The sequence below is a fragment of the Rattus rattus genome, chromosome 12 (genome assembly GCF_011064425.1).
Source record: "Rattus rattus isolate New Zealand chromosome 12, Rrattus_CSIRO_v1, whole genome shotgun sequence".
NCBI lineage: Eukaryota > Metazoa > Chordata > Mammalia > Rodentia > Muridae > Rattus > Rattus rattus.
The window spans coordinates 873,476-886,693 of NC_046165.1; the positions used below are offsets into that span (position 1 = coordinate 873,476).

At 35.2% G+C, this 13,218-nt stretch overlaps 1 protein-coding gene across 4 annotated transcripts in view; it reads left to right on the plus strand.

The window, feature by feature from the left end:
* Fgf14 (fibroblast growth factor 14) overlaps window positions 1–13,218 on the plus strand; it is a 584,806-nt gene that overhangs the window by 443,112 nt on the left and 128,476 nt on the right. The gene's annotated exons all lie outside the window — the stretch shown is intronic.

The window sequence follows — 13,218 nt, forward strand, 5'->3', positions numbered from 1 at the left end:
GGTATGTGTACATATACACAATATGCTGCATATTATTTTTCTAACTGGAGATTTAGTCAAATTTATTAATATGTCTGTCACCTGTTCACCAGCATAATTTTTAATAGAAAAGATGTTTTAAATGTGTTCTGAATTTTGAAATATACATATTATCTCACATCTTACATGTATTGATCACTGGGACTTATTTCTCCTTGACCAGTGCCTCCTCCTTAACCATCAATCTATTAGAAAGCAGTGGCATAGTCTGTGTTTCCATGAGGTAATTTTAAGTACAGCTTATGATCTCACTTACACTTGGAATCCAAACGCTCTATTTCTTAAAAAGCTAAAATATGAGTTTTGAAACAGAAAGGGGCACAGTCATCCCTCAGTCTCTACAGGCAGGGCTTTTCAGATCCTTTGTGGATACTACAATCTGAGGTAGTTAAAGTCATCTTTAGGAAATGGTACAATATTTGTGTATTGTCTACATTTCCTAATGTATACCATATCTGCTTTATTGGTGATTCTTTATGATGTAAATAATGAGGCAGTTGTTTTATGTATTATTTTGGGAATAATCATGTCAAGAAGGTCTATATATATGTTCAACACAGGCACAAGTTTTTATAATGCTTTTGAGTGGCTACTTTTAATGTATGTATAGTGAACCAAAGGATATAGAAGAACAGACAACTATGTTTGTCTTAATGGGAATCACAACACTGAATATATTTTGGTAGACAATATTTCTAGTAATTAAGTATATATCTCACACAAATCTAAGCACGATTTTCTGTGTTTTTCTGGTATTTATTAGAAACTGACCAGTTTCTCTGCTATATAGCTTCCACTGGATGATTTCTTCTTTAACATATTTTACATCAGGTAGGCTGTGCTCATATATAGTTAGAATCTCATTCCATTGCAAAACAAAAAATAACAATTCGGTAAGAAATGCTTCCTTCCACTATTCCTTGATCACAAATCAATAGATTAAAATGTAAATGTCTTAAAATACATTCTTTCCTGTATTTGCTTTGCATTTTCATATACATTCTTGGAATGTTTGTTGTTATTCAATATTATCAGCAAACAACTATAATATTCAGCTGTAGGACTTCATGCACATATCACATAGAATAAAAGTCTCTTCAGTCTTGCACAACAGGTAATCTATTTTTTCAGGAAATCTGGAAACCCTTTCAAAGGGAAATGCAAAGCAACATCAGAGTCCCTCTTATCTAAGCTCACCCAAGGGTATTCTAAAGCACAGAACTGGGTCTTATATTATGCAAACTGTGAGCTGCTGCAGGAGATGAATATGCAGCATGCTGTGGCAAGATCAGGACAGAACCTTTTACAGCTTGTCTAGGAAAACATATACAAAAACTTCATTTCTAGAGATGACTCATTTCAGATGCTACTCAATGTTATTGATTTAACATTTGTTTTGTTAATTTTCTTTATCTTTCCCCAAGTAATGTGTTTGAATGATCTATGTTTCACTGATTAATAATTTTCCCACTTGGTTGTTTTCTGGTGCATGTACTGTTATCAGAGCATTTCTGTTTGCTTTATCCTTTTGGGTACAATTGGAGGTGCTTTTAATTATTGCATATTTTGGATCAGATTATGAACTTTTGCATATGTGTCTTGGCCTATACCAAATTCTAGCATGTTTAGAGCAATCTACCGGTATAGTAAAAATGGAACCAAGGCAGTTACCCCCAGGCTAACTTTAAGCACCTTAAACATGGCTTCCTTGTTCAGGATTCAGAACTCATCAAGTTGCTGTGGGAAACAGTGTTTGTACCTGTAAGTATTGAAGGATCTTGAATCATTATCTTCTTCTGTCTTTTTGGATGGATGAACTTATGACATCTGATGTGATGGCTTGAGTGTCTGACTTACAGATTTTGGTTTTGCTTCTTCCCAACTTTCCGTACTATGAACTCAGACTGTTTCCTAGCCTAGGCTGTCTCCCTAGCCCAAATTGGTGGGGAGTAGCCTGTCATCTTTCTTATCACCTGGGAAAGAGACTGCAAGAAAAACCTGAAGGAATTTCAAGTCTTTTCTCATACTCTATAGTTAAAGTAGTCCATTGATCTCAACTAAATTCAGTTTGAAGTTCAAATATTTTGGTGGAGAAAATGTTTTTCCATAATTACTAATTATATAAGTTGCCGAGCACCTACTAAGATAATAACATAGAACATGATGTGCAAATTATTTTACTTTGTAATAATAATTAAATTATAATAGCAATAGTGTTTGTTCATTGTGCAGCATTCCAGTTGTGTACTAATTTACTTGATCCTCTTAGAAATCTTTAACATAATAATCTAATTAATAAATTATAATTTAATATGAATAAAATGAAGACACTGATTGATATACAGATTGCATAAAAGTTTGCCTTAACTTCCTGTGGTAGAGAGAAGCAATGGAATCAGTGCATAGTCTGATTCACTGCTATTAATGCTTAACTCTTCTGTCTCCACTTGAGTTTTTTTTTTTCATTATATGGCCTGGCATATGTTATAACAAACACTGAAATGCATAAAATATTTGGGGGAATAAACTTGACTTCAGGATAGTCAATGAAAAACTACAATTTGACAGGCCTGCATGTTTGCTCAGTTAATAAGAGCACTTAATGCTGTAATAGAAGACCACTAGTACCCCCAGTTCCAGGAGCTCTGACCTTGTCTTCTGGCCTCTGAGAGCACCATATACATATGATGACACACAAATACACACACACACACACACACACACAAATAAATATTTTAAAATAGAAATTTGACACAATGCCTTTTCAGTATATGTATTTTATGAAGAATATGTTTTAAGGGGGAAGTAGTTAATTAAATAGGCCATTCCAAATGAATTGTGTTCCATGGCCTCACAAGAACATTGGACTCTAGGAATCCATTTCTCTATTTCAGGGAAATTCTTGAAATCCCTCCCTATCCAGATAAAGATATTTAATATGTCTAATAACAACAGTTCTATCTTGTGAATACAAAAATTGTTGTCTTGACTGATCCCAGTGAATAACCACATTTTCAGATTTGGAGGGACTTGTTACCTGTGGAAATTTTTCTTTCACGTGACAACAGCTATTTTTATGGTCCTAATGATTATAGTATGTCATTTGATAAGTATCTGAAGAGATTTAATGTCATATTTTTCTTGGAGGTATATTATTAACTCTCAGATCAGAGAACAAAAAATTGATAAAAACTTTTTAAAGAAGTAAATGCATTAAAATACTGCTTAATGAAAAATAAAGTATGTTTAAGCTTGCTAGAACTACCTATTGTACCAAAAGTAACCGTCAGGTGTATTGTTTTGTTTTACCAAACAACCAACTTTGAAAAGAGTAAGAAATTCCCTGTGAGGTTGGAAAGATGACTCAGCAGTTAAAAAGTACTTATTGGTTTTGAAGAAGATCTTCATTTTTTCTTTTGTAGGACCCACATGGAGTCTCACAAGTATCTGTAACTCCAGTTCCAGGTTTCCCTTTTCTAGACTCTGTGGGCACTGTATGCATGTTCTTAAATGGGTCATCTGTATCATTCTAAGTTCTCTATCCAAGGCTCAAGGGAATGTTGTAGAAGTAAAAAGAATGGGAGAAGTGCTGTGAAACACCAGATACATCTTGGTCATTACAGTCATGGACACATAGAAGTTGTATTTACCTGCAGAAGACAAATAGATCAAGAGGCCATCAACATTCCATTATGGATGGTGCAGAGGCTCATGAGGCCCCATCCCTAATGTGGAGCTGTTGTTGTTAGTGGCTGTTGGAATATTTGGTAGCATATCCTCTCTTTAAGTACAGCTTCAACAGGCAACCCTAAAGAAAATCAGTGGATTTTTGCACAAAAACTATGAAAGCACTAGGAAGAACATGGGAAGAAGTCATCCAGAGTTGAGGGCTTAGATGTAAAAGTTGGCAATGTGGGTGAATATAATCATAATATATTATAATCGTTTATGAAATTGTCAAAGAACAAATTTCAAAAGAGAAGCATGCAAAGATAGAAATGTTCTCAGATGGAAGGTGTTTTCTTTTACTTCTACTCATGCCTCCTGTGGCAAAGATTTAAAAATGAAATTGATAACCTTATAATGGTAAAGGAAGAAAGTAGAAAGAAGCTTAGTAAATCATCTTACGTATTAAAAAGTCTTCCCAACATATTTTTCTTAATTCACAGTATCCATTACAGATAAGAAAACAGAGAGCTAGCTGATTTAAATTCATAACCTGTGCTTTCATAAAATAATTCTAATATATGAGAAAGAACATCCCAGGTATTCACACAGGGTTTGAAGACTTGCATATGGCTTGTGTAGAATGTTTTGTATATATTCAGACCTCAGAATATTAGCCCAGAAGGTTCCTAGACTCCAGTTCAGTAAGTTCTCATGTTTTAAGAATCACAAGTCTGGCTGTATAGCATAATACTCTCTAGAGCTAGTGCCTGAACAACAGTTTGAAAAGCAAAGGTCTTCATCACATCTAACCTACTATGACTCTAATATTTCATACTTTAGTTTTGGTATTGATGTGATGAAAATTAATAAATGACCATGGACTATAAATTTATGCCTTGGTTTAAAGTCCAGTGGAGTGAAGAAGATGGAGTGCTCATAGGTAGTGCTAAATGTTTTCTTTAACCAAATTAGGTTGGCCCTTGAGAAAGGTCACAAAGGTAGCTGTGATCATTACACTCAATCTGAGCAAATAAGCTAAACAGGAATGTGTCCCTAAGATCTAAGATAACAAGAAGAAAGACAAAGACTTAGACTAGAAAAAAATAAAATGAAAGGAGAGTTCAAACCAGTAATAGCTGGTATGTAATTCTGCAAATGCTGTGAAGTCTCCAACATGCAAAGCTCAAAATGAAACTCAGTCTAAGAAATCAGGAGTATTTTTCAGCTTCCTTGCACCTGCTGCTGTTACTGGGCAGAATGCTGTCAGCATCAATAAACCTGAGTTGCTTTTGAAGTTAATGTTTTTGAGATTTAGGCAAATGAAAATAAAACTGTATATAACTATATTTTATAAATTTATTTTTATAGTCCTTTATTTTCTATGAGGTTGAATTTTACTTGTAGCTAAGAATGGCAGCTCCATATACCTCTCTTGGGCATATACCCAAAAGATGTTCCAACATACAACAAAGACACATGCTCCACTATGTTCATAGCAGCCTTATTTATGATAGCCAGAAGCTGGAAAGAACCCAGATGCCCCTTTAACAGAGGAATGGATTCAAAAAATGTGGTACATCTACACAATGGAGTACTACTCAGCTATCAAAAACAATGACTTTATGAAATTCATAGGCAAATGGAATAAACTAGAAAACATCACCCTGAGTGCGGTTACTCAATCACAGAGAAACACACTTGGTATGCACTCATTGATAAGTGGATATTAGCCAAAAAGCTCAAATTACCCAAGATGCAATCTACAGACCATAGGAAGCTCAAGAAGAAAGATGACCAAAATGTACATGCTCACACTCCTTCTTAAAAGGGGGAAATATTCATAGGAGGGGATATGGAAGCAAAGTTTAGAGCGGTGACTGAAGGAATGGCCATTCAGAGCCTGACACACATGTGGCTCATATATATATATATATATATATATCCACCAAAACTAGATAAGATTGAAGAATCTAAAAATGCATGCAGAAAGGGACTGGATATAGATCTCTCTTGAGAGAAACATCCAGAGCACGTCCAATACAGAGGTCAATGCTAGCAGCAAATCACCAAACTGAGAGCAGGACCCCCTTAGGGGGAATTAGAGGAAGTATTGAAAGAGTTGAACGAGCTTGCCACCCCATAAAAACAACAATGCCAACCAACCAGAGCTTCCAGGGACTAAACCACTACCAAAAGACTATACATGGACTGACCCAGGGCTCCAACTGCATATGTAGCAGAGAATAGCCTTGTTGGCGCACCAGTGGAAGGGAAAGCCCTTGGTCTTGCCAAGGTTGGACCCCCAGTGCAGGAGAATATGGGGGAGGGCAATCAGGGGGATGTATAGGGGGAATACCCGTATGGGGGAGGGGGAGGGGAGGGAATGGGGGCTTATGGACAGAAAACTTGGAAGAGGAATAACCTCTGAAATGTAAGTAAAGAAATATATAATAAAAAAAAATTAAAAAAAAAAAGAATGGCAGCTCCACCCACATCTCATTCCTGGAGTTAGAGGAAAGACTTTCTTTTTCTTCCCTGTGGGATCACTGTGTTTCTTGTGTATGAGAAGGGACAGACTGTACTCTAAAGTACATCCCATGGACTGTATACACATGATTTCATTCCATGTGGGCCCATCTGTAGTGGTTTGAGTGAGAAATGTATTTTAACACACTCAGGTCCTTACACACTCAGTCTTCACTTGGTCACAATGTTTAGGGAGGTTGTGAGTGGTCCATTCTTGCTGGAAAAAGTGAAGTTTATTACTGAGGCGTGTTTCGGCAGCTTATAGCCTTATTTCCTTTACAGTTCACTTGCTCTGTGTGCCTGCTTTAGTTGAGGATATACTCTATCAGCATCCTGCTCCAGTTGCCATCCCCAGTATCTCACTCTGTTCTTCCCTGCCCTGATGGATTCATCTCTCTGGAACTATAAGTCCAAGTTAGCTCTTTCTTCCATAATTTGCCTTTTCCATGTTATTTTACTACAGCAGCAAAATATTAACGTACATACATTGCATCTTTATAAATTTCATACTAGTAACTCAAGCCAAAATATCCACTTGATAAAGTTAAACATGAATGCCCACAAAATTATTTTTAAGTGATCCATCTTCTGTTTGTTTTTCTATCTTTTTACACTTTTTTAAAAACTATAGTTCTCTTGAAAGAGTAACTATAGTACTATTTATTTTAGTAGAACATTGCCTGTTAACTAGCATGGACCCAGCACACAGGTGGATAAGACGAAATGATAAAAATAAAATGTGGCCCCATGAAACTTACAGTTTCTATAGATATGAACCCTATGGATGGTTATGATTTAGCAGAATTATTTACCTATGTTGCAGAAGTGCCCTAAGCTGGTTAGTGTTTCACTAAATAGTGACAGTTTGTCCTAAAATAATTCACTCAATAAGGAATGCAATTTCATTGGATGGAACACAATGTGCTTCTGAGTAAGCCATATTAGAACCTATAAGAGTATTATCTGAGGTTGGACACTGGCTTTAAGATCCAATCTTTGTATTAGACAAAGAGAGATGAATCACAGTTATTAAGCGTTCCTCAATACATGTGAAGGCCTCTTAGTTGGTAGCTATTTGTTGTTTCAATGACACTAGAGACCAGATGGGAATAAGATATTCTCTTATAGCTTTGGATCACTGTGTTTTCGTCTTCCAACAAGATGGAAGTATTTTGTTTGATAATTTATCATGGCGCTGGTCATTACTTAGTAGGAATTGCCCTGTGGGAAAATAGGAAAAAATATTATTTAACTTTACTTTTAAGTCAGTATATCTATTCCCTAATGGCACCAAACTAACAAAGAATGGATTTTGGTGTACATACTGAGAGAGAAGCATTTATTGACGTTGCATAATAAATCGACTGCACATTCCCTCAATGAAGGTATAAGAGCACAGATTTAAAAACTGATGGCTCTTCCATTAATATTGTAATATTGCTTCAACTTCTACCTTAATCTCAGTCCCTGGCACACCAAGTTTTCTCTGGCAAGAGTTTCTGTTTCTTACAGTTAAGGGTATTGGCTTCCTGGGTTGGAATTTACTTAATTAGTCTGAGCAAACCAATATATTCTTTGCTAAGAGATAATGAAGAATAAATTAGACATACATTGATATGTCCCTTGAGAATTGTATATTATTATGGCCTGAAAACAGTATATTTTATTAGAAGTCACATAAAGTGTTCATATTGCAAATGCTCAAATTGCTTTGCAAATATTTATATGTAATTAAGATTTATATTAAGTTTAGTATTAATATTAATAAATATTATGATTTATATTAACTATATAGCTATGCTAAATTACAAATGATGGCTGAAATATGTAACTGTATAAGGTATTCTCACATCTACTAAGATATTATCATTTAATATTGATATTTAATATTTCCTATTTTAAGACTATAGTTAACTGTATAAATATGAAAATTCTTTTAGTTTTAATATTTTAGAAAATAGAGCCTCATGCAGCCCAGGATGGTAGAGAATTTACAATGTGGCAGAAATAGATTGAGCTCCTATTATTCTTGTTTACACATCCTACATGCTCAGATTATAAGATGCTTGCCTAGAAACTTTGAGGTTAAGAATTATCACCTATGATTACTAGAAAGTGTTTATTTCAGTGTATGGAAACAAATAGATATGCCACAAATTAGATAAGACTGTGGGTATGAATAATTGTTTTTGTATGCTTTTTCTTTCAGTTTTATCTATCATATATCTATCTATCTATCTATCTATCTATCTATCTATCTATCTATCTATCTATCTATATCTGTATTTTTCATAGCAAGAATAGTAGAAAAATAGACTTTTAAATTGCCTAAAAGTCTTAAGTTTAGCTGGGGAATAAGAAAGAGGTGTTTTAAAAAAATATCCGTGGAGAAATAATGTTAATATAAAATATCATTAAACTGAAAGAGGAAACTATTAAGAAATCATTTCAAGGTGCCATGAATGATTTAACTATTTTTATAATGCAATTTGAGCCATTTGAAAAATAGTTTTATAGAGTTAGCAGAACCAAATGCCTACCTAGGAGATATAGAAGTAAACCCTTTATTTAATTTAAAATTACAGTGCAAAATAAAGCTTTGAACATTGAAATGGACAGACAGAAGAATTGCAAGAACAAAAGTTCTTGTGTACACAAGAACTTACATCAAAAACTCAAATACCATGTGGTATTTTGGATGAATACAAAATTCATATTAATTTTATGCATAATTTATCAAAAATAATGATCAGAAAAAATTTAAAAAGTAAAAGGTATTAATGGGTCACAGTGGTTAGTGCACAGGATGTACCCACACACTTTGGTTTTCTGGGTCACAAAATCCAGTTCTGTAAGTATTTAGGAATAAAAATTTCATTTGACAATATGTTCCTAATAGTAGTTAGAGAAAATACTATGTAATATGGAATACAATATTACACTTAATTTTATTGACAAGACATTCCAGTATTTTGCTTTACAAGTTATATGCCTATGGGATTATTGAAACACTGGGTATCTAGATTCCATAGTCATTGTTATGATAAGCATATGTTCACTATTCTTTCACATTTTTTATTGGTATCACACTTCACCTGAACATCTGGTGCTTTAAAGTAATTTATGAATTTGTTAAAAGTGATAAACTGATATTGACCACTTGCAGTGGCTTTACATTTGAGGAAGTGATGGTAAGAATAGCAACATAAACAAATAAAATATGCCTGAGTTTGACAGGTTCACATACCTAAAGCCTCCAATTTGTTTTCAATGTATTGTTGGATTATTCTAGCTAATTATCCTCCCAAGTGAGCTTGTTAACCATAATTTCATGACTTAAAGAAAGAAACATACAATCACTTAATTACATATTATGTATATGCTTGTATGTAGCAGTTTTATAATCACAAGCAAGTAAGGTGCATCTTTTCTTTTTTTTTTTTATTAACTTGAATATTTCTTATATACATTTCCAGTGTTATTCCCTTTCCCGGTTTCCGGGCAAACATCCCCCTCCCCCTCCCCTTCTTTATGGGTGTTCCCCTACCCACCCTCCCCCCCATTGCCGCCCCCCCCAACAGTCTAGTTCACTGGGGTTCAGTCTTAGCAGGACCCAGGGCTTCCCTTCCACTGGTGCTCTTACTAGGATATTCATTGCTACCTATGAGGTCAGAGTCCAGGGTCAGTCCATGTATAGTCTTTAGGTAGTGGCTTAGTCCCTGGAAGCTCTGGTTGCTTGGCATTGTTGTACATATGGGGTCTCGGCCCCTTCAAGCTCTTCCAGTTCTTTCTCTGATTCCTTCATATATACAGCATCTTTTCTTTAGAATGGAAATAACACACTAAGCAATAATTTCTCACAGATATATGTAGGTATATTTTTTCTTCCCCATATGAAGTGTTATGGAAATAAAATCCTCTTTCAGTAATATGGAGTAATACCTATACCTCACAGGTCATGCCATTTGTAGTTTCTCAAAGGCAAAGGATGGGGAATTAATTTCTGTTGCATAGTGGAATGGTAGGGGGAGAAGCATAATATAGAGAAGGCTCAGTTCAAACGAATGAGTAGTAAGCATGATGTATTGTATGAGCAAGGTGAAGAACAAGCACCTAAGATTTTTGTAAGAGCTGCAGAGACATTTGATAGAGCTCAGCCCATTTGTGATGAAAATGCTACACAAATTAAGTGTGGAAGGGGTGCATGTCAACCATAATAGGAAACACATATAATAATCCAACAGCTGACATTATATAACAGAGGAGAAGCTCAAATTTGCTCACAAGATAAATAAATAAATAAATAAATAAATAAATAAATAAATAAAGGCAAGAATGCTCACATCCATCACTTAATTCTACATAATGCCTAGTTTCCTCAAAGAGCAACAGGAACATAGACCGTTGTTAGAATGATTACTTGATATTCATGTGAGGCTATGAGTTTGTGTAATTGTGCTCACCTGAAGTTCCTGAACTTGAGAGATAAAGGCAGAAGTAACAGAAGGTCAAGGCCATTCTTGACCATATAGCAAGTTGGAGTCCAGACTGGACATATAGGACTGTCTCAAAATAAGTAAACAAATAATTAAATAGACAAACAAATGGTTAAGCTCCCAAATTTATCCAAAACTGTGTTAGAATTAATAAAGAAACTTAATAAAGTTTCAGAGCATTAACATGTTAAAATTGGTATTATTATTATATATCTATAATAAATTATATGAATCAGACACCAAGAAAATATATTACCTTGACAGTGGCTAGAGGAAAAAAAATAAGATGGCTAACAATAAATTTAACTAAAGAGGCAAAGGGTTTCTCCACAGTAAACTATAAAATATTGATAGAAGGAATTAAAGATGACCAAACCAGAAAGACATTGTATGTTCATGGATCAGAAAACTTGATATTGTTAAGAGGCTTCTTTTGCCCAAGGTGATCTACATACTAGTTTAGTGCATCACAGTGTGTGTGTGTGTGTGTGTGTGTGTATAAATATATATATATATAAACATATATATATTTAATATTCTTAGTATAAAACAAAATCTTAACATGTATATGGAATCAGAAAAATCTTTAATAGCCAAAGCAATCTTGGGGAAGGGGAACAGAGCAGGAGGCATTACCCTACTTAACTTCAACACATACTGCAAAGTTGTAACCATGCAAACAGCATAAACTGACATTAGATAGATAGAAACTGAAGGAACATTATAGAGATCCCCAAAGTAACCCCACACGTCGACTGCCAAGTTCCTTTCAGTAAAGGTGTTACTGATGCAGGAAGGGATATTCACATACAGAAGGAGATAGACTTGTTTCTCACCAGTTACAAAAAATCTACTCAAAATGTATTAAAGTCTCAAATGGAAAACTGGAAGCTATGAAACTTCAAGAAAGAAAAAAATACGGTGAAGAAATTTTAAGACATTTAAGAGTACATGACTGATAAGTTGTAAGGTGCTCAGCAATTAGGATATAAACATTTGCCTTTCAAATATTCTTGGTTCATCCACACAAACATTTCTTACAGGATCAAGCTATTAATAAAGATTATGGTAATCTCATGTATATGGACATCTCACCTGGCAGGAATGCTCACCAGGCAGAAAATGCTTCAGGTTTCCCTTGGGGAATCCACTCTGGTGAGAACACTATTGGAGCAAGCTCTATCCACTATCCTTGTCTTCTGTTAGGTCCTTCAGCTGTGGCAGGCTGGGAGGGTGGTACTGTTGTTCTGGAAGTTCCAGAAGGTCCATGAGAACATCTGTCAAAGTTAGTTAGTGTTGACTGTTACAGATTTTAGCAGAGCTGTTGTATCCAGCAGAAATCTGCAGTGATGGCACCTAAACTTTGAAGTAGTCCTTTTTAAGCGATTGTTATCTGAGATTTTATAGGGTTATTCTTTTGAAGGTTTCTCAGAACCTTTGATTATCTTGGTCCAGAGACAGGCTTGGCACACACACTAGAAAGCCTCCCTTTGCTGAAAATTACTTAGGTGATGGGTGTTTCAAGATAGCCCCTATGTCAGATAAGTTTTGGTATGCAGAAATTGTCTTGCTAAAGTTGCCTTTCATGTAACAACAAAAAGAGCTTCTAGGAAGCTGTTAGAGTTCAATCCTACAGAGGTTGTTTCTCTTGCAGCTAAGAATCCTGATAGTCCCCACCAACCCACCAATCCTAACAGGACGTATGTGAACTCAACAAAGATGCAGGCAACTACTGGTCTCCAAAGCCAGAGTCACGTAGAGGCCAGTCTCCAAGTCGTGTTACCAGTGGGGACCAGCACAGACTTAAGATGCTGTACTTTACGGTCACCTCCATATCCAGTATTTTAAATTGTCCAGTGTACAGTAATTTAGTGCTATCAGGGTTCATAGTTTAGAACTAACTGGTTCACTAAAATATCAAAGCCACATTGTGATTGGTTCACTAGCCCATCAAAACCTATCTGAGGCTTGGCTCAGGAACTGCCTCATGGCTGGTTCCGATCATACAAAATGATTTTGAAGCTATCCAGAATGTTTTTACTTATCTTGCTAAGAGCATTGGGTGGGATGGACAAAGTTATTTGGGCACAGTATCAGGAAAAATAGGGAAATGAGATTGTGTTATTTTAAAAAGCTTCACAACAAAGCTATCAACACAGAAAAGTGACAACTAAAAGAATATAGAAAATACAAACAAAGGGGTTAATAGTATATAAAGAACTCAAAAAATTCAATAGTAGAAACCCAAACAACTATCTAAGTATGAAGAACAAGGCTCAGCAGGTAAACAAACTTACATTGCAAAACTGGTGACCTGAGTTTGATTCTCTGAAACATGCATAAAAGGGAAGACAGATACCACCAAGTTTTCTTTTTGCCTTAGTGCGTGCGCGCACGCACACACACACACCAGTATTAAAAGTAAATTAATGAAATAAAAATGAACAGTAGGCATTTTTCAGAAAAGATTATGACCAATAGCCACATG